The sequence below is a fragment of the Pinus tabuliformis genome, chromosome X (genome assembly GCF_031772625.1).
Source record: "Pinus tabuliformis cultivar Carrire ecotype Pingquan chromosome X, CPIR1, whole genome shotgun sequence".
NCBI lineage: Eukaryota > Viridiplantae > Streptophyta > Pinopsida > Pinales > Pinaceae > Pinus > Pinus tabuliformis.
This window is the reverse complement of record NC_142308.1, coordinates 167,019,542-167,026,284: the sequence shown is the minus strand read 5'-3', so window position 1 is coordinate 167,026,284 and position 6,743 is coordinate 167,019,542.

Genomic DNA, 6,743 nt, shown 5'->3' with positions numbered 1-6,743 from the left:
GCATTTCCTTCTCTAGAGATAATGTTTCCTAAATAATCAATTTTGGACTAGTAAAATGCACACATAAACAATTTTCTATATATTTGATTTTATCTAAGACACTATAAAATAAGTTTTAAATGTTCTTTATGCTCCTCCAAATTTCATGAATACATCAAAATATCATCAAAAAGGCCCTATATGAAATTGTCTATGTACTCTCAAAATACTCTCATTGTCAAGTTCATAATAATATGTGGGGAATTTCTTAGTCCAAAATGTAGTACTATGAATTTATAATGCCCCAATATCATTTTAAAGGTTATTTGGAATATCTTCTTCTTTAATTCTCAGTTGATGATACATAGATCTTAGATATATTTTAGAAAAAACGGTCACTCCCTTCATCTGGTTAAACAAATCATATATCCATCTTACAATATATCAATTTTTTATCACAACCTTGTTTAAATGATGATAATATATGCATAACCTTGATTGCCCATCTTTACTTTTAACAAAAATCATTGGTGCTCCCCATGGAGACACACTAGGTCATATGAATCCCAAGTTCAATAACTCTTTTGATTAAATTTGTACTTACTTTAATTCAGGAGTTGACATATTGTAAGGCATTTTAGAGGTAGGTTATATGCCCAATTTATGTTCAATAGTAAAATTTATCTCTCTTTTTGGACATATTCCAAAAATCTCCCTTGTAAATATGTCCTTGAATTTTGAGAGTATGGGATAGTTGTCCAAGTCCTAAAAATCCATATTGTTATTCGAAAATAGAATGTTGTACAACTAACGTCCCTTTCTCCTACACCTTGTTAATTGCATTAATGAGATGAACCTTAATGATACTCCTTTGTTACTGCCAACTAACAATTTCTTTTGACCATCATCATTAGTTTAGTGAAACACTTTATTATTAGAGTCGAAGACTGCCTTATGTTGCTATAACAAATTCATGTTGATGACAATGTCATAGGATACTATGATCGTACAATACATAGAAACCTTAGTATTACACATACTTAGCTCGATTTGACCATCCTTTACTCACTTACCTATGTTGCGTTTTATGCCACATGCTATTTCTACATGCCTGAAATGTTACTGTTCTTTTGCTTCATGCTTGATTTTTGACAATGCAATATGTAAAACATTTAGTAGCACCAAGATCTATAAAAGTCACAAAACTCAAACCAACAAAATACCTATAGTTTTTATAATATTAGATTGGTGCTTAGCATGGCGATTGTTCACCACTGCGTGTATTCGATGCGCCTTTCCCAGTTCTACCACTATAGTATGCTATTGTGCCAGGTTTGACTTTCCTTGTCACTTAGGGAACTCCCTCTAATATTGTGGACCTTTGAAAGGCCAACATCCCATATTATGATCCTAGCTCCACTACTAACTATTAAACCAAAAGTTTGACTAGAACTATGTTGGTACGAACCAAAATTTTGTGCTAAATGGTGTTGAGGTGTGAAAGAAATGTTATGCAATGAGATACTATTATGTTTGATGTGAATGTTGTACTACAAATTTTGATTTTTCTAATGGAAGTTGATATCGTGGCCTCTGCTTTTCCTACTAGCTATATTTGATTGATGTAGATCTGTCCCATATGATCGTTTCTACAATCTATGTTATTCACTCTAGGTGTTAATGAACCTATAAGCCTTGGTGGACTACTCTAACCACTACTCTAAATATTGTCCTTAACGATAATGGCTGATTGAACCACCTTGTGCAAGGTGCAAGACATCAAAATTATTACCTTAGCCCAGATGTTGAAATTTAAAACGTACACAAGCTTGTTGGATCTTAACTTTTCTATATTCAAATGTGAAGCTTATATTAGTAGCTCCATAAATCAGGCCCCATACTATGGTATGGATTGACCACCTTGTTTCAAGGAATTGAACTCATTCACTTTCCTTTTAATGGAGTTGTTTTACACATTACACTGTCTAAAATTTTTCCCGAATAATTCCCAAGTCATTACTGAAAAATCCATACCCAACTAGGGTAAGAGTGTCTCCTTCACAATAATTCACTTCCCTTAAGCTGAAACACATCCATTCTCACCTTCAAGTTTGAGGTGTAGTCTCTAAATTGAATCACATGGCCATGTTCTCTATTCATGCTTCCATTTGTGGAACCCAAAAATTATGGAAATTTCATCTTTTCTAACTCCTGATTTGTATTATTTCTAGTCAAATTTTTGGATCCTTGAACAAGAGAAGAGGGTGTTACATGTTCTCACTCTCAAGGGTTCATTAAGGCTTCTTAAATTTGTTTGAATGATAGCATCAGGGTCAGTGCTTCTTTAGTAAAATTTTGTTCCAATATGCCCCCCATCACTTGGTGGAATGATAGGTGTTCGCTGTGAAAATGGTTCCATGCTGCACCATCTTATGACCCTACCCCCTCCTCTTCCTCTTTTGTCCATTTTACCTATTACAATAAAAAATCAGGCTACATCAATACCCCAAAATAAATAAACAAAAATTCAGAAAGTTATGATGGTTCCAAGGTTCTAGTGGTACCACATGTAACACCTCATCCTCTCAACACATACATATACCCTAATATTTTTTCTTTTAATTAACGTTTTCTCTTGTCTCATATATTGATATCATTGATAACAAGGTGGACACACAATTGTAAAACCACACACATTGAACAATTAATTTGAAGTATAAGAATTCAATGTTAGCTAAATGGTTTTTAAATTTTAGGTAATGGCAAGTCTATACCAATAATGTTTCAAATAATTGTGTATTCAGAGATTCAAGGTAGTGACACCTCTATTTCAGTCAAATATCATCTTATTTTTATCAAATAAATATCACAATAACATGGAATTATAGAATAGGGTTCTAAATATGTTTTATGTATTCCCAATAAGAAGGTTTTTCTATTCTTACTTACATATATATGTTTTAAGTGAAATTTTACATATATGTAGATATATGCATATAAACTTACATTATATATATATATGAAATCTACAATATAAGGGTTTATTTTTCCTTAGATTTCTAGATTGTTAATTTTTTTTATTGTGTATACATGCAAATTATAGTTATTCATAAAATAGAGAACAACAAAATAAGGACTCACAAACCACAATTGACACAAGATATATCTAAGGAAACCCTTTTTGGAGAAATCCTAACTAGATGGTGAGGCTTCTCTGCTCTCTTTTTCTAAATGAAAGACGGATGCAAGTATAAAGAAGTGAGGCCTATAGCCCATGGGATTGTATAGTGCAAAAATCCTCTTTGCTTGCTCTCTAATTATTTGTCTCATCTAATTTTCTCATCTATGAAACAAAATGCACTTGAATAAAATGGAACCCCTTTTCCTCCTAGTGGAACGGTTATAAAACAACCCAATAGCCTCGATTTGACTCCTTAAAATATTAAGTAGAGTTACAATATAGAATATTCTAGAGTCTTCTTCATCATGATCATGTTTCTATCCCATTTCCATGAATAACGTGGGATAACATGGCGTGCTTTCAAATTATGGTGGTCAAAACATGAAGGTCAACCTTCGACTGGCATAAAGTTTGCATACAAACTTATGATTGAGGTGATTATTGTGCCATTAGAAAGGTATCTATGTTAAAAGTAAGAGAAAAAGGTACATAATTAAGAAGTAAAGTTTTTCCTAAAAAAAACATTGTTTGATGCCTCAAATTGCTCCCAAAATGTTTCACACCCTAATTTTCCAAATTGGGTTCCATCAATAAAAAATTTATTGTTAGTTGGTTCCTCCAATTTTTCCACTTTAAAATAGTTAATATGGATGAAAAATAATATAATGATCATATATATATATATGTATGTGTGTGTGTGTGGTTACCTTGGGTTAACTAAGGTAACCAATACTAAATACTAAATACTAGTGACATATATCATGAATGTGGTGTCATCACATCATACTTCTAGCATTATCATGATATCATCCTTTGAATACTCTGGTGTTTTGGTATTATAGTTCCATCACAATAATCCATACTTGGCCCCTCAGTGTTTTAGTTATGTTTCCCTTTTGAGGCCACTATGTTAGTTAAGAAAGATTTCGCGTCATAAAAGGGCCTTTGATCAATATTTTTTCAACCTATCTTAGCCATATTGGAACTAGGGTTAATTGATATTTGACTTAAATGTTGATATTCCATGTTCTAGTAAATTCCATGGCATAAGGCCTTGAATTATGCAGTGTTTAGGTATAGCGCTTGAATGCTAAGTTTTAAACTTCAATGATATCATGTGTGTGTTACACCCACATGTACATGCATTAAAATAAATTCACTTAATTGCATAAAAAATACATGTTCCACCTATAACTTACTAAAATCACCACTAAAGAGTTCTAGATGGGATTTACTATGAAAGTGAGAAAGAGTTAGTTAATTTTTACTAATTATGATACAATTTCTCATTACTCTCCATTCCATATGTTGACGATTAACTTACTTTCGCAGTGAAGGTTAGGAATAATAAGAATAATTATTTTCCAAGTGCTAATGGCCAAGCATATTATGCATTAATTATCAGGTTAATAGTTGTATTCTCATAAGAGATTTACATTGAATTCTTGGTATTACACTAATGTGTATTCTTGATCACATGGATATGTGCAACATAAAAATGTATGGTTATATTGCATATGAAAGAATTACCATGAATCAATATAGATTATTTCAAAATATTATTTTATGATTAATGTGTTGACTCTATAGAGGCCAAGGACAAAAGGGTATTTATATAAAGCTTTCATTGATAGAAAGAGGAATATCACTTCTGTGAAATGTATCAAAACTAACTGAAAACCTTGTTCTATATAAACCCAAGTCGTGGGCTTTATTTTTTATTCTAACATAAATGAGAAGATGTACAAACTACGGTTTATTTTCCTAGATGAATTACAAGTATTGCATTGGAAAACACCTCAAACTGATTATAGATTGATTCATCTTACTCACACCATTATCATCGAAGCAATTAGAATGAAATGCATATAGAAGGAAAATAACTATGTACTTCAACTAGTTATTGGAATCAAATAGAGCATGAACTAGCTAACAATGTTTTTATGTATACATAATTTGAATCAATGTTTGATCCTCCAATTTATACGTTGTTGAACTTCAAAATATGTACTCATATAAGTCATATACACTTCAATAAGAAAATGAAATAACTAGTAGCAATCTCATAGGTTCAATGGTAATGAACTTATACTCAAATATAACTTCCATTCATTTTATACCCATAATTACATTAGTTCGTATCTATAATTATCATGACTATATTGCATTAACAAATATTGTTAATATTCATTAATTTATTTAAATATTTATAGTCACAAATATCATCACTGCCTCACATTATAGATTTCCACAAGTTATTGAAATATTCATATTCAAAATTATCTTGACTATCTTACATAAACAATACAATTTGACTTTCATCAATTAACTCATAATCAATCTAGCTATTTATACAAGTAATGCATATGAATTTAACCCATAAAATATTGTTCACCATTCAATCCTAAATATTCATGTTCAAAAATATCATGACTATCTTACATAAACAATACAGTTTGACTTTCATCAATTAACTCATACACTAGCTAGCTCTTTATACAATTAACACAAACTAATTGAAACAAAAAAATACCATTCACCACTCGATCTTGCATCTAGATATTATAGAGAGATTTTTGGTTATATGCCAATGTATTCCAACATCAACTGAAGAAGATCTAACCCTAATTCCTTGTGTGCTTTCCAAATGTTATTGATTCACCAGTAACATCCCTGCCTACTCCTTAGATACTCTTCTTCCCCACAGACCCTAAGCTATAATGGGACTATAATAGAGATAAATACGCTAGCAGTGTGGAGGAAAGATTCTAAAGCCCAACAGGTCTGCACTCGATAAAAACTCCACATGAACCAAACTCAAAATAAATCTCAATTGGTCACTCACTGATACTTATACATAAGGACAACCATCCAACATTAAGGCATATAAAAAGTTGTTCTTTCATATCCCGGTATTATTTTATAGGACTTTTCAATGTTTCCACCTAGCTTCTCATGCAAAATTATCAATTTATTGATTTTCAATATTCCTATTATTCACCTACCCATGTGTTACAATTTTATCAATAATATCATGCTTATTTATTTAAAAGGATAAACTCCCCTCACCCTAAAACATGTTTCATATTTCTTCTCTTAGTTCTCCCTTGTTCTCAATTCATATTCATCTATTTTGGTGCTCATGTGTTTCTTCAACTATACTTAACTATTAGGTTTTAGATTATGTCTTTAACCTCTCATACTTTTTCTCAATTTCAAAGCTTAGTTAGAGATTCTAATTATATGCTCCTTCCACATGGAGGGTTCTCATGAATATCATTTTTCTTCATTTTTAATTTGATTTCTTTTAATTTATGCATGCCACCCTCTCTTTAATGTTAGAATCCAATCAACATTTTATTCATATTATGTCTAAATGTAGAATATTCTCCCCACATGTTTTAAGGTAGCTAGAATATTTACTTGAATTGATTTTACTTCATTTTGATTTCCATAAAGTTTGATTTAAGTCTATTCCACCCTTTTCCCCAAGTTTTTCTAAATTTCCAACTAAGTTTTTCTCTAAACCTCCTTTTATTTGTGTTATTTAACTTTAGTACTTTATCTCGTTAACTTGAATTTC